The sequence below is a fragment of the Drosophila mojavensis genome, unplaced genomic scaffold (assembly GCF_018153725.1).
Source record: "Drosophila mojavensis isolate 15081-1352.22 unplaced genomic scaffold, ASM1815372v1 contig_74, whole genome shotgun sequence".
Classification (NCBI taxonomy): Eukaryota; Metazoa; Arthropoda; class Insecta; order Diptera; family Drosophilidae; genus Drosophila; species Drosophila mojavensis.
In genome coordinates this window covers 13,259,424-13,286,366 of record NW_025318899.1, presented here as the reverse complement: position 1 = coordinate 13,286,366, position 26,943 = coordinate 13,259,424, and the positions used below count along the sequence as shown (strand labels likewise).

Genomic DNA, 26,943 nt, shown 5'->3' with positions numbered 1-26,943 from the left:
GAAATGGGAACTGAGAAAGAAATACAAAAAGACAAAAAAAAAAAAAAACGGTTAGTTATGAAACCAAAGCATCATTCAAAAGGCAGCCGCCGAAGCCGCCCGCGCTGCTCAGCACGAAGAGGTAAGCGGGGTCAGTGAGGGGCAGGAGAGAGGGTTTGAGGCTACGTCGGGGCAGTGCACAAGAGAGGTGACAGACAGCCAGCCGCTGGAGAAGCGCAGTCGGGCAGTGCGGACGCAGCTCGCACAGCAGCAACTTTCCAATGTATATACAACAGCAACACACAACAGCAGCAACAACAATTGCTACAGTAACAACATACATCACACATTTGTATAATATTTCATTATAGTTTCGCTTAGTTTTTAACCACATTTGCACAGCTGCTTGTAAATTTCGGGTATATGGAAAAAGTAATTGTCGCTTACAACAGCAAAAAAACTGGGTGATAAATATTTAAAAAAATATATATATAAATTATAGCACTACATTTTTAACGTACCCCTTTGCACTCTTTACGTCACTTGCAATACGTGAAGCACAAAACTTTGTTGAGTAGTGCCATTCGGTTTATTTACTACCTATCAACATCGAGCTCTGTTAAGTTCAACTTGCTGATTTCCCAACACTGTCTACTACTGTGTTCATCAAAATTTATTCATTTAAATATCTCTGACTTATTTGCTAAATAGTAAATTCTATTAGTAAATTCTATATCTAATTACTATTTATCAATAATCACGAAAGTTTGACAATATCTACTTACTTTTCATCAGTCGTGGTTGAGACTACCCACTTCCAGCACTGTTAACACTGTCTACAATTGCAAACTTTGTTGATTAACATTGCAATGCATTGGCTCAGAATAATGTCCTAAACAACATTGTTTAAAATTCCAATAAAAATCTATTGTTAATCAACAATGATCTAAACAACAAATCCATTTACATTTAGACAACACTGACAGCAATTAGTTGACTGGCATTAATTAACACTGTCGCACAGCGCTTATTGTTTAAGTGCTTTTCCAGCACTGAGCATCAGGCATAATTAAAGCAAATACAGCAAAATACACCAACTAAATATACTAAAAACCAGGAAGTACATCAGTGAAATAAGTAAATACATTTAAATTTCAATTCAATTAAAGTTTACTACATTGTTGCATAAAACTGTTGCACAGCCAAAAAACAATTCAATTGCAAGTGGTTGCGATTTGTTGGTATTGTTGTTGTTGCCGCTATTGTTGTTGCTGTTGTGCAGTGGAAGTTAAGCGAAGTGGGCGGTAGACAAAACTCCCCCAACTAACAACCAGCTAAAGCGCCTGTCCCCGTCCCCAACTCTCTTCCTGCTCCCGCTGCTGCTCCTGTTGCTACTGCTGCTCCATGCTCCTGCTCATGCCCCAGTCGTTGCTCCTGCTTTCAACTTTCCACGCATTGCCCTCGAATGTTGGCATGTTAAATGGAAATGCATTTGGTGGCTGGCTAAGGGACAACATTCAGGATTCAGTTTGGACGTGCGGGAGTCGTGTGGTCTAAATAAAGCCAAATAGACGGAAAATAGGGAAAAATGCACAGCGATTGGGCGAGCACACAGCCAAACACACAACACACACACATACATCCTTGACAGTCCCGATTGCGAGTTCATTGCATTTTATGCGAAGCGACGTTGCAGGTAAAATGCAAACAACAACAACATCAGTAGTAGGAGTTGAGGCAGTAGGAGAGGCAGAGGCAGAGGCAGCAGCAATATGGCTGGAAGTAGAGCTGAGTCTGGCTTTGGTTGCCAGCTAATGCGCCAACAGTCAAGTAGAAGGAGGAGGTAAAGATAGATAGAGTGAGAGAGAGTAGGCAACAGTTTTGTGTGTGTGTGTGTGTGTGTGTAGCGAGGCGACCCTTCGCAACCAAAAAATGCCACAACACAACACAATTTTCTCACCAGGCAGCCAGCAGGAGGAGCCGAGAGCTTGAACAAAAGCCAAACTCAATGAGTTTTGAGTTCTAGGGGTGGGTGGGTTGCTTTCGCATTGAATTTACAGTAGCAGCCAGTGACAGCTGACAGAGGGAGAAGGTGAGAGGGGGATAGGGAGAGCGAGAGAGCACATCATGGCCAGCCATAACAAATCCCAGCATTGATCGAGGCAATCGCAATAAGCGGCATACGTTGACAAGGACCACAGCAGCAGCAGCAGCAGCAGCAGCACCAGCAATAACTGCTGCAGCAACAGCAGCAGCAACATCAACAGTACAGTCATAAAACGAAAACGAGTTACAGTGAGAACAGGTAGGAGCAGGTAGGTGCAAGGCGACGTCGTTTTGGAATGCAAACTAAAAATAGGAAGCCAGGCCAAAAACGCAAAACTGCCAGCCACGTAATGGTCAGGGTGCTTCTATTTATGTGTCTGTCTCTGTAACTACGACAGCAACAACAACAACAACAACAACAACAACAACACAACAACAGCAGCGGCAGCAGCAGCAGCAACAACAACAACAACAACAGTAACAACAACAACAACAATTGCAGCATTTGCAGTCGCTTCTAATGTCTGGCCATGGTCGTTGCCATTATATCGTTAGAGGTGGCAGAGACCCACCAGCCCCAGAGCCGAGTCCATTGCCAGATGCAACCTTTTAGCTAGCTCCTGCTCCACCTCTTTCTACCTCTTTCGCTCTCTCTGTCTCTCTTTGGCCGCCTCTCACGCTCTCTATCTCTGTCCTTCGTTTCGCCCTGCTTTGCCGTTGACTTTGATTGCAAAGTTTACATGGCACCAAAGTGCATTTTCAATAAAAGGAAATATCAAACTCCTCTTATACACACGCTCACACACAAGCTCAAACACACACATTAGCACACATACATATGCAGAGTATATATGGGTATGTCGTATAATCGTAGCATGCCTTCAGTTTTTGCACTTGTTCTGCTTCTTTTACCGCTGCTGCTGCCACTGCTGCTGTCCCGCCCTCTCCTTTAGCCAGGACTCGGTGCATTTGGTGACCTCGAAGCTTTGAAAGTTGTCACAAGTCATACGCCTCGCTGCCACGCCCACCCTGCCGCTGCGCTCCAAACATAGACAAGGATGCGCCAAGCGAACTTTGAGTGTTGTCTATACAACTGGAACAACAGCAAACGCAACTATGAAATACCCTGGAAATATGACTTAATTAAATTGTATTTATTCAAATAATCGGGATGACCATAGAATACCCTAAGGGTTTCATAAGAGACTACATAACATATGTATACATTTATGCAATTAAGCTATAAGTAATTTTAATATTAATATACCCCGTAAATAGGGAATTACCCAATAAATATTTATTCCCATATTATGAACTGTAATCATGGTATAGGATGTTAAATTTCCTATAAATACTTTATATAAATACTTTAAAAGAGTCAGAGTGATACAAGTTTGATAACAATTTTCATTAAAATGTTTTAAACAGCTCAGCTTGAAGACTTGCCAAATACCCTTCTCTATCCGAGCTATAAATATGCAGTTAGCTAAGCAACAACAACAACAACAACTTCGGATGTTGCTCTTGTTGTACAACAAAAACTTGTCGTGCACAAACTTTTTGACACTTTCCCATGTGCGGGGCTATTGAAAATTTAACGCTGTCTCTGTCGACTTTTCAAATTACAGAAAGAAAAACTTCTACAGCTGCCATTTTCACTTACACCTTGCCACGCCCCCGCTACTCCACTAGCTGCTAATGCTATCAAAGAAAGTTTTTGTGGCACATTTTGTTGTTTTCATTGTTTTGCTATTTAAAGGTGCATTCATTTGAATATTGCCAATGAACTGTGCTGAACCGAACCAGCATGGGTATATTGACTCATTTGAACAATGAATGGAATGAGTTGCTAGAAAAGAGAATCTAATCTGTACAAACACTGGGAGCTAGAAGATTGTCAATACTCTATTTACATATATTAGATATTAGTTGATCTACAAGAGAATTACAGCAAAGCTTAGTTCACTTGGTGAACAAGTTCCATGAACGTGAATCACTTTCTTCTACAAGCTGCTTAGATTATTGCAATTATTATTATTGCATTGAAGAGGAAAGAAGACCAAAGCTGTGCTCATTGCTTGCTCATGAAGCGAACCAGTTCCACAAGCCATGAACCGCATCGCGAAATTCTCTGATTCGCTGAGTTGCTTATGCTCAGCTTATGCATACAAAACTTTTCTCGGTTTACTCTGCCGGCTGCTTAACTAATTGCAATGATCCGCGCTGCAGTCTGCCCGTTTTGATGTCTCGAGTGGCCAAGCAGTTGCCCGGATGTCCGGAGCAGTTGGTCGCTGCCAATTGGCAACTGGGAACCCCGCACTGGGCACTGGGCAACTCCCTATTGTTGACTGTCCACTTTTCGTGTGTTTGTGTCTGTGCCTGTGTTTGGCGTTCTTTGGGCCACGCCTCGTCGGCATATTCATCAAAATTCACTTTAACTTCATTATCATCGTTATTGTTTTATTTATTCCACCTTCTGTTTCGCCTCAAGACACTTGATCGCTCAATTGATTTTGCGGCGGGCTGAGCTCAGCTCGGCTACGCTCGGCTCGCCTCGCCAGCGTCTCAGCTCGCCGCGACTTGAGTTGACGGCGGCCAGTTTGCACTCTTTCACTCTCTCTCCCCGTCGCCCCGTCGACCGAATGCGTAGACGAACGCGAACCCGAGCATGCGACCGAGCTCGAACTCCAACTCGAAGTTGCAAAAGCTGCGACCGACATCGGACAGCCTCTTCAGTCTGGGTCTTGCCTTATGGCATCGCCTGCTGCCTGCCTGCCTGCCTGCTGCTTTTTGACGGTTTCGTTGTGGTCGTCGCTGTTGTCGGCTCTGCTGTTGGTTTTGTTCTCGCTGTTTGTTGCTGTCGCTGCGTCGTCTTCCTGTTGCTGCTGTTGTTGCTGTTGTTGTTCTGCGCATTGTCGACACTTTATTGACTACTTTTCTGGATGAATTTGTTGGTTTCTTAATTTCGCTGCACTGCACCAATGCCTTTGCCTCTGCTGTGTGTGTGTGCTCGCCCTCGCCCTCCCTCTCTCACTCTGTGATATAACTCATACGCCCCGTTGCCGTCGCTCTGCTCCTCTGCGTCCACGCTTTACACTGCGATTCTTTTTGCCGGCTGCTGCATCGATTTGGTTGCTGCTTCTTCTTATGTTTTCTTTTTTTTTTTTTTTAATTTTATTTTATTGTATTTTTTTCGTTACTTATGTGTTTAATTTTTTCTTTTTTTTTGTCTTTTTTGTTCTTTTTTTTTTTTATTGCGCTGCGGCCCAGACACAAAGACAAAACCAAAAGCAGGCACAGACAACGGCGTCGGCGACGGTGACGACGTCAGCGTCATCCACATCGCTTTGGGTGACTTTGGACGCGACTGGAAGTTACACACACACACACACAGACACGTATACATACACGCTTGTATAGACACTGATTTAGCTGGCCTTAAATATGAGTTGAGGTGTTGTCCTCGCTTAAATTAGCCCAGCTCTGCGTCTGGCTGCCTGCTTATGTACACACAGCTACCGACAATATATACATATACATATATACATACACCAAGCACATTTATATACATATACATATATTTATATGTACTTCATTTGCTTTTGCAGTTTGTTTCTTATGTATTTGGTGTACTTTTATCGCCTTTGTCTTTGGCATCTTTGTTTAATTTATATTCCAGATTTTAACGGCTTTTGGTCTTTTCGGGCTTATATGAAAACCGTTCTTTTGGACCAGCGCTATAAATCAGTTAAATTTTGAGTTGACATAACGGTTAATGCTGCACGCGCCATTTATGGCCACTCAAACGGTTCCAAACTGTTATCTACATCGTTTCTGGCCACGAGATATATACTATACACGCTTTCTCGAATCTTGTTTCGATTTCGATCAACAGCAAAAAATCTCAAATTGCATTCGAAGTGTGAGAAACGACATAAACATTTAATTGCCAATCGGTTAGCTGTTTACACAACTGGCTCGATCGCATATAAAACCGACCACAAATTGTCATTTAGGCACCGCCAACTGGGGGAATCTGAAACCGAATTGGCAGCCATATAGTTTTATAGAGCCAGCGATAGCTTGTAAACGAAGTATAAAGCTCTGTTCTTACGAGCTGTCAATGGAAATTGTCTAAATGATTTAGATGGCGTCATAAAAAACAAACAATGATTACCTCTATAAAAGTTATGTCCATAATCGTAACAGAGATAGTGAGATGCGAATACCATAAGCATTATAATTTTAAATGGAAATTTAGAGAAGATCTTGTTAATATGAAAATGCTAATAGAAATCCATGAAATTTGAGAAGATACATAAATATCGATCATAATATAGTTAGATCGATCAAATATGACAGACTGAATAGATAGATAGATAGATGAGCAAATTTAACATTAAGTATCATAAACATATGATTTATTTATCCAAATGTCAATTTATCCCTCACATTAAATTTCGTCACGTTCCAATTTAGCAATGGAAATACTTGCAGCTCTAGACCTGCGCTTAATCTGATGTATATTAATCCCTTAAGATTTGGGCTGAAACCGCACAAAAAGCGCAAGAAGCAGCATCATCCACATAAATGCGTCTGGCGCCACTTGCACGCTTCCGGTCCAAGAAGCCCCCAGACCCAATCCAAAGCAGGGAGAAGCAAAAAAAAAAAAAAAAACTGTCTCCACCTGCAGAATGTGAAGCGGGATAGAATACGATATAGGGCCTGACCACCTTGGCTTGGCATTGAATCATGCGCTGCGATTTTGACATTGGAATTCAATACGAGTGGAGCCGAAGCTAAAGCCGGAGCCCCTGCCAAAGATACTTGGACCGATCTGCCAGCGATCCTCTGCAAAACCCTCGCTCGACCCATTGCACGTCTCGCTTGCTTTAGTCCGTTGCTCTCCCTTTTTTTTATTTATTTTTTGTTGTTGTTGTTGTCTTGTTCTTATTTTATTTATATTCTCTCGCTATTCTCTTCTCTTTTTTTTTTTTATTTGAGTGCCGTGGTAAGGCTTCGTCTTCACGGAAGCCTTCACTCGATCAGTCGCGATCAATTTCGCGTCAAGTCATAAATCCGCACTCGAGTTTTATGCATAGCAAGTTAACAAATTATAAGGAATGTTATGCGATAGAGCCGAACGCGAGGACGCGCGCCAATGTCAGGGCCAACAGGCCAGCAAGACGGAGCAGCAGGCAAAGCCTTGGCAATGACAACGCACTCAGAGCAGAGGCTCGATGCCAGCAGCACTCATAGCAACAACAACAATGGCAATGGCAACAACAACAATGACAACGCACTGGTTTACCTTCAGGTCGGTCAGAAGTGGCAGCCATAGCAGCAGCAGGAGGAGTAACAGCAGCAGCAACAACAGCAACTGCAACAATTGCAATAGCAGCACCAATGACGTATTAACAGCAACAGTTGCTGTCTCCTTCCGACTATTTAAGCCTTCGGCAGCAACAACTGCAGCAGTAGCACCATTGACAACAATAACAAGAACAACAGCAACAGCAACAGGCACAACACCAACACCTCTAGCAACAGCAGCAATAGTTCCTGACTCTTAAAGGTCTCGGGCAAGAACAACGCGATCCATGCACAGCCATCCAAAAGACAAAGATACTTCTGCCACTAGATACTTCTGCCAAGGAGCAGCAGCAACCACTGCGGCAGCAACTGGAACTGCCTCTGTATCTGTATCTGTAGCGCTCTTTAGCTGTGTGGCTGTAAATTAACGCGGGCGTTAAAATTGCAATTTTTCACTTAATGCCCGGCAACAAGAAGATTGCGTGGTGCGAGCGCACGATGAACGCCGCTAGACATGCCACATGCCACATGCCTCGGACTCAGAGGCTCTGCGCTGGAGTCATTTAGGCATGGCCAGGCAGGACAAGTGGTTGAGGTGGGTTTCTTTCGGACCACAAAACCCGTTTCGCAATAAACCACAGTCGGGCCTATGCAAAGTGTCCTTGAAATAATTGTAAATTATTGAGCAAAGGCGTGCCCGAGAGGGGGGCGCATTGGAAAGCCACCAGAAATCAAGTCAGCTCGAGTCCAGCCAAGTCCCGTCGCGACTCGAGAGCCCGCATTGCTGCCATCTCTCGCGTGGGTGGCGATCTATTAATAAATTTCAATAACTTGCATTCAATGGACTCTCTGGCCATGTGGCATATTTGTGGCGCATATGTCACCGCCCTGCCGCAGTCGACGTTCACTGCGACTGCGCTGCCGACTGCGCTGCTGGCTGCTTAATTGAAAATCGCAAATATACAAATTATGAGCGCTCAGTAAAAATTGCTGCGGCAAATGCGCTGGCAAATCAAACAAATAAACAGACAGCGCACCACACCACACACTGAACTGAACCACCCAAGCACCCACCCATCCACCTACAAATCTCTCTCTCTCTCTCTCTCTCCCCTTACTCTCTTCCTCCTTTCGCACGCTCTCTTTTGACCAACCTGTTTAATTTCAGCGCTGCTCATTTCAATAATTTATTTCGCCAACTATTCGCAGAGGGCGGCGTTCAGGCAGGCAGGCCGGAAGGGGGGCTGCCTCTCTGATTAGCTGCGCCACATGGCATGCCACAACAGCAACAGCAACAACAACAACATTGCTTGCCCCTGCGCTGTTTAGCCAACAGAACGATTTTCGCTCAAGCTGCAAAATTTTGCGATCAGTTTTGTTTCTTGTTTTTCATTTTCTGCCTCAAGAGCCAAATTATTTGGCGAATAATCTGCCTCGGACTCGGCCTCTGCCTCTGCCGCAGCTACTGCTAATGCTGCCTCAGCCTCTGTCGCGTCGGCTGGCAATTAAAAACTTATTTTTAAGAAAAGCAAAATAAACAACACACACATACTCACACACACTCACGCACTCTCGTAGAGCATAAATTGTTGCTGAGGTCCAGGGAAGGACTGAGGTGAGGCAATTTAAATGCATATCAAATGAAGGCGGTTGGACCAAAAAACAAAAAAACACAAAAAAAAAAGGGAAAAAGAAAAACGAGGCAGACCGCAGTGTGCATGTGCCACACTCGGGGGCACTCGCCTCAAAGGCGACCACAGCAACTACCACAACAACAAGAACAACAACAACGACCACCGTCGATTGAGTCGATTGGTGGGGCGGGCGGACAGGTAGAGTATTGGGCGGGGATGCGCTGCTTTGGCATTGCGTTGACGCCTGAAATTGTTGAAATTTGCGATTTTAATTTTGCAAAATTTATAAATGCCAAATTAATATTAAGATATACACATTGTGTATGTGTGTATGCGAACGAGAGTGTGTGTGAGTGTGCGAATGTGTGTGTGTGTGCAAATGTGTGTATGTGTGTGCCTATGAGTCTGTGTGTATTAGATAAATTTGTATAAAAATAATTTTGTTCTGTTTGGCTTTTTGTTTGCAATTTTGGCTAATTCAATGTATAAGGCCAGCACTTTATATGGCCAATGTGCAGAGACTGATTATATTTTAATGGTATTTAAAAGGGTCGAAATTTGCTTCGACTTGTTTCACAACTAATTCACAGCTACCTTACTTAATTGAGAATATGTATTATTTACAGTTAGCATCTGAGCTATCTACAGTTCATAACTGATTCATTTCTGATTCCAATCAGAACTCAATTTGCCTATAGCTAGTTCACAAATATCTTATAGACTATTCCATTTTGTCTTAAAACTATTTCAAAGTAGTTACAAAATTCTTTTCTCCTCCCCGAACTGACTCATTTTCCAATTCGTTTTTCTTAATCACTTAACAAATATTAAAAACTATTTTTATTAAATATAAATCTAGTGCAAAATAGCTTCAAATTTGTTTATTCAGTTTTGTGAGCTTTCAATATATGTACATATATATATACATAGCAATAATCTATAGCTTTTATTAGTTTGCCTCTAATATATTTATTATTCATTTAAAAATTTATTAAGAGAGATGTTTGTCAATTTCTGCACAGTTTATATTTTCATTGTGGTGTGTGCAAATATTTCAGCTGCTCAACAACAAATTCACCCTCACACACACACACATACGCACACACTATAGGTAGAGATTTATATGTGTTCGATGTGTACTTTTATACATATATATATATATATATATATATATATATATATATATATATATATATATATATATATATATATATATACACATGTATGTGTGTATAAACATACATACATATATATTTATATACATTGCATACATTTAGCCACTTGCAAACAGAGAAAAGTAGTTCATTGAATATTTTCAACTTGATTTTGTTTTGCGGCCGCTTAAATGATTTATACAAAATGCAAATAAATATATATACATATATTGTATATATTATATATATACCTATATAGACAGACATACATACATGTATATGTATATAAATACACAGATATAGATACAAACAAATAGAGGCTATGCATAAACAATGTACAATATATTGATTGTACTCGTGCTACAACATACATATATAAACATATATAAATACATATATAAATATATTTTTATATGTACGTGTACATGTGTCTGCATGTGTGTGTGTGTGTGTGTGTGTGTTTGTATTGCCGCACATTTGCGGCTAATAATAACTTTAAAAACGAACTATTTTGTTGCCTTTAGAGAGATTTTTTTCCTCATAGTTGATTTTAATATGATTATTGCATTTCAAGTGTGTTTGTTGTATACATGTGTGTGTGTCCACTTGTCTATTTGCTGCTGCATAGTTTTGTTACCATGCATCTGTGTGTGTGTGTCTGTGTGTATAGCAGATATTTTATTGAAAATTCAAATTCGCATTGCACTAAATTTTACTCTCGTCTATAGACGATAGGCATTTAGCCTGATCTACAAATGAACATATATTTACATATGTGTATATATATGTATATAGGTGAAAATTTATATGTGTGTGTGTGTGTGTTTGTGTGTACCAGCAATAGTTTTGCCAATTTTATGATGCACATTGCCGTTTGCATTGATTGCTTGGCAAATTTTGAAGGCAATTGAAATTTTGGAAAACAGCGCAAAAATTATGGCTAGATAATGAAATTGCATTTGCTATTTGCCATTTGGCATCCCTCTATATATAATATTTATATGTATGTGCAGCATAGGAAACTATGTAACTCTAATCAGGTAAATTTACTGAAGTAGAGTGAAGATCAATGTGGAAGACTTTGATCAATTGAATGAATTGCATCTGCCTCACTCTCCTGTCTCTCTTTTGAAGAGCTGATAGAGATATTGCCTTACCTTAAGGAAATCAAAATATCATCTATACTCACGTTAAGACAACAACAAAAAACCGATTGAGGTTCAGCAGGGTTAAGCTGACACAGGATAGACTAAATATTTATACATATTTAAATAATATATATTTATTTTTATGAAAAACATTACTAATTTCAACAGAACTATATTCCCCAAGGGTATTCCAACTTTCATCTTGCAAACGCAATTGTTTCATTCAGTTTTGTAATCATTTGGCCATATTTAATCGGCTCATTGAGTAGCGCTGCACACATGGCGTATGCTTAATTTTGTTGCTTATATAAATTGAAATGTTAAATAGGCGGCAATAGGATTTTTCGGAAACAAAATAAGCTTATAAACAATAATTGTAAAGCGCGAAAATAACATTTTCCTAGAATTTATAAGAAAACAAAAATTAAATTAATTAATAGCTCACAAAAATACTAATTTATTTATTTAAAAAATTAAAATAATTGAATATTTGGAATAAAACAGAAAGCTATAGATTCTTGTAAATATATAGAAATATGCAAATTTAATAATATTGCCCAAAAAAGTCTAATAGTAAAATATAGCTTATTATATTTTAGTTTATAGATTTAACGCTATTTTCAGTTTGCCCTGCTTAAATGTGAAATCATTTCTCTTAATTTATTCAATTTTTCCATTACAATTATTGGTTGGCTCTTTAAAAACGCCAACTGCATCAATTGCCATATAATCGTTGTTGCTTGTATTTATTTTTGGCATGCAGCCATAAACCCACACACTCACACACATTCACTCACACACACACACACACATAGGGAGATCATTGCACCGTCACAGTGGGTTACAAATGATGCGAGTGTTTTTTTCCGCTCTGGCATCTTATTTATGTTATTACAACTACACACACACACACTAACACACACTCGAAAACTCACTCACACACTCGTACATATTTGCCAATTGACAGCAAATTAGCCATACATATGAATCGCCAGATACATGCATCGAGTTGCATTTTTGATAGGTGCAAGTTTTCTGTTCCTTTTTTTTTTTTTAATTTTATTTTTGGGGCAGCTCATCTGTGTGCAATTTCCGCGTGCACAAGCTGTGCCACAAATTGTGGCACAAGCGTTTTTCCCTCCACTTAACATGTCTTGCAGCTTGATCAAAATCAGCGACGGGCGTTGCAAATTGATTCGTGGCTGTTGCGGCTGCCGTCGCCGTCGTCGTTGCCTTTCGGTGGGCGGCAACGTGTTGACGTCATTGTTAGCCACGCCCCATTTGATAGTGGGGGGGGCAATTAAAGCTGCATTAATATGCAGAAGGCAACTTGGCAGCAGCAGCCGCGCTGCATAAAGTTTCTCGCGTCGCGTACATTTGCATACATTTATCTAAAAATTCATTTGACGGCGCCAAAAGGCGTAGAGAAATATAATTTATTAATTTGTTAATTCGTTGTTTGTCATTTTTGCGGCTTAAACGTTTCGTTCTGCCACCAAGCACAACAAATTTATGAGCAGCCAAATCAAAAGAGCGAAACAAACACACACAGAGAGAGAGAGAGAGAGACAGCCACAGAGAGAGGGAGAGAAAAAAAGATCTGATCGAGTGCTGATTCTCATTTCGTTGCGTTTCGTTTCATTTCGTTTCTCTTCCACTCGGCAATTAACACGCCAAATTAGCGAACTGCGCAGTCGCCGCTTCAGCTGGCGTCGCCATCGCCGTCGCTGTCGGCGTCGCAGTCGCTGCCAACCGATCGCTTTATGATAAATGTAAATTTTTCTATGCGGCCACGCAAATAAAACTTGTTGAGCATTTTTATTGATACATTTTGATATATACGAAAATTTATTTTATTTATTTACAGATTTATGAGCTCGTTGCCAGCCAAATATTTGTATACACACATGTGCATACATACATGTGTGTGTGTGTGTGTGTGAGTGTATGTGTGCATAGAAATTTATTAGCTCAGTTTGAACTTTTTGTTTTTCTGTTCAAGATTTGTTGTTATTGTGCACGAAGATTTGTTGTGTGTGGCAAGGTGACTGATCTTTTGGCCAAATGTGTCAAGTGGTCGAGAGCCGAGCCGAGTCGAGTCGAGTCGAGTTGAGTGGAAATAAATAGCCGGAGCAAAAGTGATTTAAGGCGGTTCATTAGAAGCGGCGCCAAGGTGGGCCAGACGACTCATCCAGCGCTAATAGATAATAGAATGCGAATTTGTGCTAAGGCAGTTGTTTATCATAGATTTATATATAGTATTTAAGGCTCGGGCTGTCAGTTGCATGTCTATCGATCCGTATACGTAATCTGACAATCACTTTTACCCCCCCTGCTCCTCCTTGCCGTGCTGTCACGCATGTTGCAACTTTGTTTGTGTGCCTTCGTGTCTTTGTCAGCGTCAGCGTCAGCATCGTCTTTTGCTTCAATTGGCCTCAGCTACTTGGGACAATTTTATTACGCTTTGCATTGCATTTTGTTGACAGTTTTGTCAACAAGCGTTGAAAATTGGCTAAATATAAATATATTTGTGCATGTCTGTTGCTCGTCTCCCAATCGTCCAATCTCTCTCAGTCTCCGAGTCGGTGAGTCTGTGAGTCTTGCAGCCTCACTGCCTCGCAGTCTCGCTGTCTCGCAGTTCGCCTGTCTGTTTGTTTGTCGCAATATATTTATTACAGCGACAACTCGTTCACGTTGTTTATTTATAAATGCGAATATAAATAGGTGGAAGATGCTGACAAAACAGATTCTCTTTTTTTTCGGCTGCTCAACCATCATCAACCCCATCAGAAGCATCAACAGCAGCAGCATGAATCCTGCTGTCCCCCACTCACCCTCTCCCTCTCTCTCTCTCTCTCTCTCTATCGCTCTCCCTATCCCTCTCGCTCTCTATCTCTGCTGCACACTCAAGCGAATTCGCAGCAAGCATGACTTGTAAATAACTGCAAGTTAAGTATCTGGCAAAGTGCAAAGTAGTTGCCAAGCAGCAGCAGCAGCAGTCGCAGTCGCAGTCGCCGTCGCCGTCTCTGTTTCCAGCCTCCCATGTGCCACGCCCCTTGCCTACATATGCTCCTAATGAACTGGGCACGCATTTTGGCGAATTCAGCCATGGCATGATATATGGCATTCACTTGCAATAGGGGAGCCAGCCTGTTGCCAGCCCGTTGTCTGCCGCTTGTGGAGGCTGCTCCTTCACTGTTGCGGTCTGCTCTAGGTGCTATATGGCAGTTTATCGCTTTTCCAAGAAGTCAACGCCGCATTCAAATGCTTCCGCATCAATTGAGGCAGCCAAGCGTAAGGCGTACAAATTCGCCAAGTTTGACGAAATCGAAACTATTTTGAAGTCAAAGCAAGATAGGTGAGGTGAGACTGCAGGGATGTCTACCTATATATATACATATGGGATATATAAAGAAGTTCTGAAAAGTCCAATAGGCAATTGGTGTGGGATGCAGTCTATAGGAATAAACGAAATTTTGTAAGAGGAAATGATATGAGGAAATGATATACATATAGAGCTCCTACTATTTGTTCAACGCTTTGTAAGTTTAAAAGTATTTAACTATTTAGTTATCTCTACTCCTTGTTAGCTGTACTGTAAAAGTGGATTTACAGATTTTTATATATTTCTATAGTAATTCCAATATATATTCCAAAACTAATTTATTCTTTCTGCTATCTCTCATCTTGATTAAGGATGAAGCTAACTCAACTCAACCAAATCCATTTGTCCATCTGTTTGCAGACTATCTGTCTGCCAATCAACGCATCTGTCTATTGTATTATGACTGTCTGCCTCTCCTGCTGCCTTTCTATCTATGTACTGTAATATATTTATCTACACTTCTATTTATATCTATATGTCTTTATCTACCTGCCTATCTGGCTGTATGTATACCAATCTAATCTAACCATCTGTCGGCAATTCGTTTGCTTCTCTGTCTGCTTGAACCCAACTCTGGTCTAGTCCTGAAATATGTTTGCTTGTTTCGGCTTTTTATAACCTGTTTAAATAAGCTTAAGGCCCTTAACTTTACTCTTTAGCTTAACCAGCGCTTAATTTGTGTATATTGAAGGTGTACGCAATGTTAGGCCATTCAATTATTACATCATACACTCATTAGTGGTTTTAAAAATAGAAATTGTTAATCCGACGAGAACTCTGTCAACCAAAAATTCAGTTGAAAATCAAACTCGGATCAACGACCAACGGACCCAAAAGACAACAGCAACAAAATAAAATAAAATAAAAAGTGTGGCTTGTACTTTTCATTTTTTTACATGCGAATATATATACATACATACACATACATATATATATTTGTGATTTTTTTCTTCTCTGTCTTCTATGTGATGGGGCATAAAAAAGCCCAAAGACAACTTTCAGCAAAAACCAGCAACAACAAACAACAACAACAACGAAAAGGTGAGCAACAACAATTTAAATATTTTAAGAGCGATGACCCAGAAGCGAAATAAAAAAAACAACAACCAGCAACAACAACGATAACAAACAACACAAACACCTTCTGTGCTGGCAAAGCAAAAAAACAAATGAGAAAAAAAATTAAAATAAAAAGTTTAAAATTTACAAAAAAAAAAAAAAAAAAAAGTATTAAAAAATATATAAAAGCTAAATGAAGAATTCGCGCTTATACGCAACAGCAGAAACAACAACAAGCCAAAACAAATATAAATTGTAAGAAAACAACAACAATAACAACAACGTGCAACGGGCAACAACAACAACAACAACAACTCCCGTTGAGCTTCATTCAAGAACTTAAAGCTGACGCTGGATTTTTGTGCCAAATGGAGCGACTGACAAATTGACGACAGCAACAACGACAACAACAAACAACAACAAGCATTAACAATAACAGTAATTCACATATTGCTTAACATCAGCCAAGGCTCTGGCCTGTGGACACATGTTGCCCGCAACATGTTTCCAATTAAGTGCAACATGTTGCCAGCGTTACGCCTTCTGAGCCGCCTTTGAGTGGGTGTCATAAATCTTTTGTAGCTTTTGTTGCTGTTTGATCTGCCAAACACTAATTGGCATTAGTCCGGCCCGCCGACAAGTTCTACCAAAAACCCGATTAAAGCCATAATGTGGTTGGGGCAACGGCCAATGGATCAACTGTAGCTGCTGCCTTTTTTGGCCTTTGACTTTGGCCGTGCGGATGCCGCCAGCAGCAACGGCAACAACAGCAGCCACAGGTGGGCGTGTCGAATTCGACGTGTTGTAGCTGCCCAAGCAAACAATTTCTGCGCTTTGCCAATAGATCAGCTAACAGAAGAAAAAAGAAAGAAAACAAAAAAACAAAAAAGCACTGAAAGCAGCAACAGAGCTTCAACTTCTCGAGTTCATTGTTAGCAGAAATATCTATTTACCGTTTCGGTTCTAGCTAACTAGATAAATTGTGTAGCAGCTGGAGCCAAGCAGCGCAAACCAGCTCAAAATCTGTAATTGAACAAGAAATCGATGGGATGGGAAATACAATTCTAAATGCCTCGAGGCGAGCTGTTTGATCCTACGGCTAAGGCTAGAGATCAGTCGAAAACTATCTTTAGGCTTTTTTAGGAAGAAGAGAGAATCTCTTGATGTAATTGCAATATCAAAATATAGTCATTTTATATGTGAATTAAATTAAAATTGACAATTAATTTAATTGTTATTTTGGCAATATTTTCAAATAAAATTTATGGAATGCCAATTGCAAGTCCTGGATCAAAGGAAGCGATGCCAAATGTTTGCCCTTGGAAGTAGGCAGTGAATTATTTCATCGTTGCATTTTTATTCACTTGTAATTCCTGCATGCTGCAGACATTTTCTACCTTCGACTTTGTGAAAAGTGTTTTAATGGAAATCAATTCACAGGCTAACTAAAATAAATAAAAGCGTCAAGAGATGGCTGAATATAACTCTAAATATATGTATTTAGAAATTCATTTATACAAAAAGAGTTAAGTTTAACAATAAATTTATTTATTTATTGATTGCGTATTTTCTGCTACCATTTGATTTTCTTGATTTAACTAAATATTAAAAGTTAAATTGAAATATATAAACATCAGTCCAATAAAAGCTCTCGCTTTACTCACTGCCCCTCATTTAAGGACTTATCTCTACTTTTAGTTTAAAAGCATATTACGCTTCTGATTTGTGTTAATTAACTTTTATATCCGGTTTCTTTACCTCTCGTTTTTACAAGCTTCAAGACGTTAACCATTTGCGACATATGGCCATAATGTTACCTCAAATTGTGCTGGGCACAAATAAAATTATTACAAATTTAAACTGAATGTACATATAGATGTACATAGTATATAAAATATATATAAATGCTTTTTAGTCGCTTTGCAGCTGGCAACGAACCCGTCAACGACGTGCAAAGTGCAATTTATTGCCGTAGCGAAAACGAAGCGAAACAAAATTGTAATTCAAACACAAACACAGACACCCAGAGAGAGAGAGACAGAGAAAGAGAGAGAGCAAGAGATAGAGAGGGTAAGGGAGCGGAAGCGCATGCAAAAGATACAGCTAGAGCAAGTACTACAGCTACAGATACAGATACATACGTCAATTGCGTCGCCGACGACGCTAAAAATGAAAAATTGCTTTTCAAAATTAAATCAACATTTAATTTTCTCGTAATTTGCTACCGCAAACGCCTCGACAGGCAGCGCACGCATTTTTCTACAAATTAATTTTAGCACAAAGATCAACAGATACATAACGAAATGTATCTAGATACAGATTCATGTTGAGATATACATACAGGTATATCTACTGAAATTGATGCAGTTAAAGATACTGTGACAACTGTAGATGAGAAACAGATTCAGCTATAGATAGATACAGATACAGATACAGATACAGATACAGATACAGATACAGATACAGATACAGATACAGATACAGATACAGATACAGATACAGATACAGATACAGATACAGATACAGATACAGATACAGATACAGATACAGATACAGATACAGATACAGATACAGATACAGATACAGATACAGATACAGATACAGATACAGATACAGATACAGATACAGATACAGATACAGATACAGATACAGATACAGATACAGATACAGATACAGATACAGATACAGATACAGATACAGATACAGATACAGATACAGATACAGATACAGATACAGATACAGATACAGATACAGATACAGATACAGATACAGATACAGATACAGATACAGATACAGATACAGATACAGATACAGATACAGATACAGATACAGATACAGATACAGATACAGATACAGATACAGATACAGATACAGATACAGATACAGATACAGATACAGATACAGATACAGATACAGATACAGATACAGATACAGATACAGATACAGATACAGATACAGATACAGATACAGATACAGATACAGATACAGATACAGATACAGATACAGATACAGATACAGATACAGATACAGATACAGATACAGATACAGATACAGATACAGATACAGATACAGATACAGATACAGATACAGATACAGATACAGATACAGATACAGATACAGATACAGATACAGATACAGATACAGATACAGATACAGATACAGATACAGATACAGATACAGATACAGATACAGATACAGATACAGATACAGATACAGATACAGATACAGATACAGATACAGATACAGATACAGATACAGATACAGATACAGATACAGATACAGATACAGATACAGATACAGATACAGATACAGATACAGATACAGATACAGATACAGATACAGATACAGATACAGATACAGATACAGATACAGATACAGATACAGATACAGATACAGATACAGATACAGATACAGATACAGATACAGATACAGATACAGATACAGATACAGATACAGATACAGATACAGATACAGATACAGATACAGATACAGATACAGATACAGATACAGATACAGATACAGATACAGATACAGATACAGATACAGATACAGATACAGATACAGATACAGATACAGATACAGATACAGATACAGATACAGATACAGATACAGATACAGATACAGATACAGATACAGATACAGATACAGATACAGATACAGATACAGATACAGATACAGATACAGATACAGATACAGATACAGATACAGATACAGATACAGATACAGATACAGATACAGATACAGATACAGATACAGATACAGATACAGATACAGATACAGATACAGATACAGATACAGATACAGATACAGATACAGATACAGATACAGATACAGATACAGATACAGATACAGATACAGATACAGATACAGATACAGATACAGATACAGATACAGATACAGATACAGATACAGATACAGATACAGATACAGATACAGATACAGATACAGATACAGATACAGATACAGATACAGATACAGATACAGATACAGATACAGATACAGATACAGAAAAAATCTATATATACCGATGCCGATATATGGCAATGGATACATTAGCTTAAATATAAACATGTCGTATTGGTTAGCCATTAAATGACGCCAGCCTGAGCAACAACAAACAACAACAACTCATCCATTGGCAGGCAAGTGCCAAATAAAAATTATTACTTATACGCCGTGTATGTCGAGGCAGAAATTCGTCTAAATCGTTGAATAGCACATGAATCTATTATGAATTAGACATTGAATGTTAGAGTAGAATAAACCATACAAAATACAGACGAAACACACGCACACATATACATACATATTCACTCATTGGGGCATAAATAAATGTTTTAAATATGCCGCCCGGAGCGAATTTTCCGAGTGATTTTCGGATTGAAAATTGCGATTTGCAAACGATTTATTGTATTTGAAATATTGACTGGGGATTTATGTGGAATTGAAGTGGCACAAGGTTTACAATAAAGCCTTTTGATTATTGTTTAGATATTAATGGCTGAGTAGCCAAAATAAATACCCCAAAGAGTGCAGAGCTTTTAAATTAATTGATTAAAGACGGCATTCAAAGTTAAAGATTTATTAAACGCGATGCAATTAAATTTATTGTGTTTATAAATAATACACTAAATAAATTATTTAAGCTATGTAAAAATAGAATGGGTAATGGAAGATATTCTGTGTAAGACTGTAGTGAAAAAACTACTTGAGAGATGGTGGATAATGTTGTGAATATAAATCTTTATATTTCACTGACCAGTCTCTCTCTCTCTCCCTCTTTCCCTTTGACGTTCATTTGCTCTCTCGCTTTTTCTCTTTGTCTCTCTCTCTCGCTTCCTTTCTTTCATTCTTATTGCTTCGTTTTCACATACCCTTTCTCATACCTACATCTTTCTCACTCCTATTCAATTTCTATCTATTTCTCTTTCGCATGCATATTCTCATTTTAATTTACCCAAAAATAGGTATATAATTTCAGAATGGCCTTCGACTGGGATATCTCTCAGATACACTTGCCTTATATCTGATTCCACAGTTCCCCAAATAACTGTCGCCATCATAGCCAAAATATGCAAAAGGAACGCACACTCGTTCACACTTTATATTATTATACCTCATACATGATTATAATCCATCATAAAAACGATTCTATATCAATCGCTGTGGCATGGCAAATCACACGCGCCATAACTCTAAATGGAACGCATTTGTCAACGAAATTAAACAAACATTCAAATATTTTTAGCTGCCACAGGGCGGAGCGAGATGGCAATAGTGAAAGATCGAGAAGCGGAGGGAGAGAACAAAAAGTGTCACCGTTGTGTGAAGATTTGTTTCGAAGCTGTGAAATTGTTAAACTGTCTCTATATTAATAATGCCATCATTTAGAAAAATGCGCATTGGTCACGGATACAGATACGAAGCGATAGATACACAGATACAGAGATACTCTCGTAGGTATAGATAGATATAAAATTTAAGAACGCGACGCTTTCATTTTTAGTTCTTTATTGTCTCAGGTTCTTTTGATTTGAAATATTTTGACGTGTCCCAATTTCTTGCGGTATTTCGAGATGCTGCGCAGATAGATTTTTCATCTTTGTTTGTTTTTAGATACATCTCGGAATTGTTCTAAATGCTATTCATGTATTATTAACTCTACTTGTGTGACAAGCGAGAAATGTGTCAAAATAACATATTCTATAATTTCTGGCAATTTGCTCTGAAGGTTTTCTTCTTCTTGCCTTTTTCTGTTTTGCTTCTTGTTGCTCTTGGAATTGATCGTGTTGAACAATTTCCTAAGCTCACATCAGCTGCGATTCTGGGGCTGCCAAATGGATGCGTTTTCAATGCTAATGAGCGCATATCTGACAGATACAATTTATAAGGTCTAACAAAAAGCGATTCGCAGCCAGCCAAACGGAAAATCCATGCACATAGAGCTGCTGGCGAGGCGACTAGCAGATACCCATTAAGAAATGCTTATGCTGCCCAGTTAACTAATATTCCAAGGTATTTCAAATGAGACGAGCATGAATTGTTTTACAAGCTATATAGAAATAAAATCAATATATATATACTCAACTTGCAGCAGTCCCCTATAATGCTCACATAGCTACCCTTTATGGCCACTGCAATTGCAGGGTATCTTATAACAATTGAATAGTCGAAACTTTCAACCGCAACAAAACACAAAAGTAAATTATTTAGCATAATAAAATTGTTGACAAATTATGATTTAGTGCTGACCGCATTAACATATTACACGCACACGCACACTCACACAATATACACATAAACAAACATGTACACACACACAGATACACGTTTGATTATATATTTATTTCATTTTATTTACAGTCATTTTCCATATTATTTGGAATTTGCAACGAATTTTTTGTTGTTGTTTCGTTTGATTAAAAATCGCATATTTAATGCCATTTGCAGCCGCTAGATGGCGCCATGTGGGCGTATGTCCGCCGTTTGACCTAATGTGCGATAAACTGTTTGACTTCTGACATCGCGATCATTTGCATAATATGACTTTGGCACCGCCCACCACATGCTGTTTGTCGCCCACCTGCGAGGGCAGCCCGTGCAGTTCACCTGTTAATTAGTGTAGGCCCTGAACTGAAGCCTATTTACAAATCGCTAATCGTCTTGAATCGTTGACATTGTCGCCGCTCGTTTGTCATTTACATTTTCCACACGCTTTGGACTCGCTTTTTGCTGATAATAACAAAAACTCAATTGAATTGTTGTTGCTGCACATTGAGAATCGTTATGAATGCTTGTTTGGCATTTGCTTGACGTTGTTTGCAGCCATTTGGCTTTTGTTTTCGCATTGTTTCCTCCAATTATTTCAAAAAGTGATCGATGGAACTCGGTTGTTCGAGAAGCAATTTATACCAAATTTGGTCTGTTAGCCTTTAAGTAGAATTTATTATTGTATGTTTATCGAAATGGAATTGTATTTGGTAATATATATTAAGATTAGAATTTGCGTGGAATTTTTTTTTTAGCTTTTATAAATAATACAATATATATTTAATTATTAAATAGAATTTATTTAATTTGTAACATTTATGTGCATACAAAATTAATTTGTAAACAGATTTTAAAACACATAATTTAAGGAAATTAATCATTTTAAAACTTTGCTTTGTCCTCTTCCATTCCTTCATCTCTTATAATTCATAAATTAATATTTTGCATAACTTTCTAGACTAATTCCATTTCTTTTCTTTCTTTCATAATATATTAAACACACATATACACACATGTACATATATATTTATATTTATATCATTCATCATACGCACTCATTCAAAAATATTTTCTTGTAAATCTCGCCGAATTGTTTACTATGCAGAGGCATAGCAAAAATCGATTTGATTGATGGATTGATCAGCTATAGAGAGCAAAGTTCTATGTCATACAGCCACTCTCCCTCTCACTCGCACTTACACTGTAAATATCTGTGTAGGATCAATCTGCGCTGCATTTCAACTCGTTCGGTTTTTTTTACCATCAATCAGCGAATGGAAATATTGAAATCAAATCTGAGCGCGAGATGTCGGCGCCTTGTCAAAAAGCAATCGGCAACATTTTTTGCTTTTCTTTCGTTCAAGGATGATGAGAGAATAAGCTCTATCTCACGCTATGCAGCCGCCCTCGCTCTGTCTTTCTCTCTCGTTCACACACACTCTCGCCGTCTCTCTCACGCTCCGTTGCAGTTGCTAAAGTGAGCATTTATATCCATAAAGTGAACGAAAATCTGACACATGGCAACGTCTCGTATAATTTATGAGTCAATTTCAGACAATTATTGTTAAATATTATTAAGCATTCGGCGGGCTGTCAAAACACACAGCGAATTCAATGATTTACAACGAAGAGCAAAGAGCAAGACAATGACAACAGCAACGGCAACGGCAACGGCAACAATTGTCGCCTGGGGTGGACAGCACTTAAGTGGATAATCGCGCCGCCTGACATGCATAAGAAGCAGCAACAGCAGCAGCAGAAGCCCGACAGCAGCAGCAGCAGCAACAACTGATGAATGGCCGGCTAAAAGGGAATCGTCCACTCAAATTGATGTCAAAACTGATTAAAGGAACGCAGCCTGCAATAGCGCTAGCAATTGCACGCAGTCGGGTCGGCGCGTGGCTGCCAATTAGAGAGCGGGACAAAGACAGATCATCAGATGATCAGTGTCGGGCGGCAATTTGTCATTTGAGACAAGCCGCAAACCTGTTGCCCAGCTCAGCCATTAGAAAAGCGCCACAGATCAAAACAGAGATGAGAGAGCGCAAGCTCAAAGAGAGCAGCCATCAAAGAGAGCAAGCGCACAAATTAAGACAATGAAACGCGCTACGCTTGCGATAAAATCAACGTAAACACTAGCAAACAAGAAGCCCTGACTGCGCTGTCGCCAGCTGCGTCGACAGCGGCAGAGGCAGAGGCAACGACGACAGCGGCAGCGGCAGCTCAGGCAAATGTGTGAACAATATCGGCGGCTGATCTCGCCCAGCAGCAGCCACCCAGAGGGATAGGGAGACAGACAGGGAGAGAGAGAGAGAGAGAGAGAGCGCGTGCAATGAAGACCTGAGAGACCTGTTTCAAAACCTGTTAGCCCAGCCACACAGAGAGAGCGACAGCGTGTGAGAGAGATTGCATGCGTGTGGGAGTGGGAGGGAGAACGAATGCAATGACGGCAAGTGGAGCGCCAAGCTGCGCTTAAGCGTGAGTCTGTACTTTTTGTTCAACAGAGCCAGCCAATTGATCAATAAACAGTTCACAAACTGTGTGAGTGTGTGTGAGCATGAATGTGTGTGCGTCTGTTTGTGTGTGTGTATATTCATATCTCCTGCTTCGCATGAAATTGATAGGCAGCACAACACAAAATGACCCACAAAAAGCAATGAAATGAATGCGACCCCAACTCCAACGAGAACTACCCTCCCGCACAGCCACACACATCCATACATCCTTCCACCTACCCACACACATGCCGCCCAGTTGTTTTGTCCGCCCCTTTGGAATCCAATCAGCCACGCGTTGGCGATAAAATGCGTTAACAATACGTGGAAAGCTTTGCTAACAGTTTTTTTTTTTTTTTTTTTTTTTTGTGGTATCTGACAGATTTTTGTGGGTTAGGTAGGATTGGGGCAACTGAGCTGTCACTGGGGGCCTTGGCGCGTTAAGGGTTGGGCTGGGTGCTTTGGGGTTGGGGGGTCGATTGAATTGCGTGCTAGCGAAATAGCCAACGTCTGTGTGTTTGTCTGTGTGTGGGTGTGTGTGTGTGTGTGTAGACACGCAGCCTGCGCTTAGGGAGCATTACATGCCGCATCACACCTGATTTGAGCTCAGATACAGGGTGTGCATTGAGGCATGAAACAAGTGAAGAGAGTGTAGGAAATGTAGGCGTTATTTAGAAAATCTGGAATTTATGTGAATTTATCGTAGTCTAATTGAAATAAAATCAATCACAAAATATTAGAAATAGGTAAGAGAAAAAATAAGTAAGAGCAAAACGTACAGGGTGGCTAGTGAACTACAATAAATTATAGAAATATAGAAGTACTAACAGAAATAAAATGGTAACTGATACCACACAGGGTGTCTATATAAATAGTAAATAAATTAAAGTGATTGTACGTAAAGGATATCTAAATATATCCCTATAAATTGAAGGGCGTCATCTTAGTTGTCTCTACGGGCTATATGGAGCCCACACAAGAGATTATTAATATATAAACAATAATAACTTTGTTGACATATTTAAAATTTATTATACTCACAGTTGACTGCAATTACAGGGTGTCTAACAACTTAATTTGCGCACTGCATGCGCTGCCATCTAAAAGCTTTTGTCATAATAAATTGCCTAACAATCAAAACATTAACAAATATTCAAGCCCCCATCACGCACACACACACACACAAACACATATTTGCATACACATACATTTGTATATAGCCATGCATACATACACACATTCTTGCATATGGACATATTTATGCGCCCTGTATACAAAGCCAAATTGTCGACCGGCCGCTGCACCCGACGTCGACGTCGTCGTCGTCGTCGTCGCTGCCGGCAACCGACAGCAGCGCAAAGCGCAAACAAACAAAGCAAACGCAGGGCACAACTCCCATTTGGCCATATAAAAAATACAAAAAAAAGGCAGAAAAGTATGCGAAAAAAAAACGTATAAGCAAAATCAAATTCACAAGCAGAGCAACAACAACAACAAACAAGCGCACACGCAGCCAACGCAGTCAACGACGTCGCTGCCCTGCAGCTTTGACAGGCGCAGCGGCAGCGGGCAGCGGACGGCGCGGTGAGCATGACGAAAGGACTTTCGCACATTACCACATTTTTTGTAGCCAACCAAGCGACCCGGCCAACACACAAAGCAGTTAAGCAGCCAAACAGCCACCCAGTCAGCAACAACAACAACAACAGCAGCGACAGCGACAACAACAATAACAACAACAGCGACAGCAACGAGAGGCAACACGAAAGACAAAAGCTAAAAGCGACAAATGAAATAATAAGAGAGCTTAAATAACTCCACACGAGAGCGTGCATATACAGTCGCACACACTCGCACGGTGCTTTGTGTGAGCGTGTGAGTGTGCGACTGTTTGCATGTTTGTTGTTACATTGACTTCCGATGACTGCCAACGGCCCACCCGCCCCGCTCGACACCCACTCAGGCTTGGCCGCAGCCACAGTCCCGGTCTCGACCCCAGCCCGTACTCCGAAAAGCGCTCAGAAGCTGCGAACTTGTTTGCTCAATATGTTTCACATACACACACACACACTCAGGCATAGACACGATATAGCCGACGACTGCGACACGAAGCTTTTATGGTGCCTCCCACCGCTCTCGCCTGCTGCTCCTTCTCGCTCACACCCACTCTTGTACGCTAAATAATGACTGACAGTATGTTGGTGCCTCCGCCATGCCTCTCTCTGCCTTTATATATGTATGAATATACATATACATATATGTATATGTGTGCGTAAGTGTGTGTGTGAGTGACCCCCAATTGCTCGCTCCCTCAAACAAACAAACAAACAGCTAGAAATTATGAAGCAACACGCGACCAGCGAACCGAGCGCACCAAGCAAAGCAAAGAGAGCGCAACAAATTGAGACAGGCCGTGCGGGAGCAAGACAGAGAGACTAAACAGAGAGAGCAATAAAGAGA

General features: G+C 39.9%; 1 long non-coding RNA gene across 1 annotated transcript in view; it reads left to right on the top strand.

The window, feature by feature from the left end:
* Positions 1-889: 889 nt before the first annotated feature.
* The window catches only part of LOC122757560, a 44,608-nt gene continuing 18,554 nt past the window's right edge, over positions 890-26,943 (top strand). Inside the window, exon 1 of the long non-coding RNA XR_006357635.1 lies at positions 890-1,116. This is a non-coding gene — a long non-coding RNA (uncharacterized LOC122757560). The remainder of the gene's footprint in view (positions 1,117-26,943) is intronic.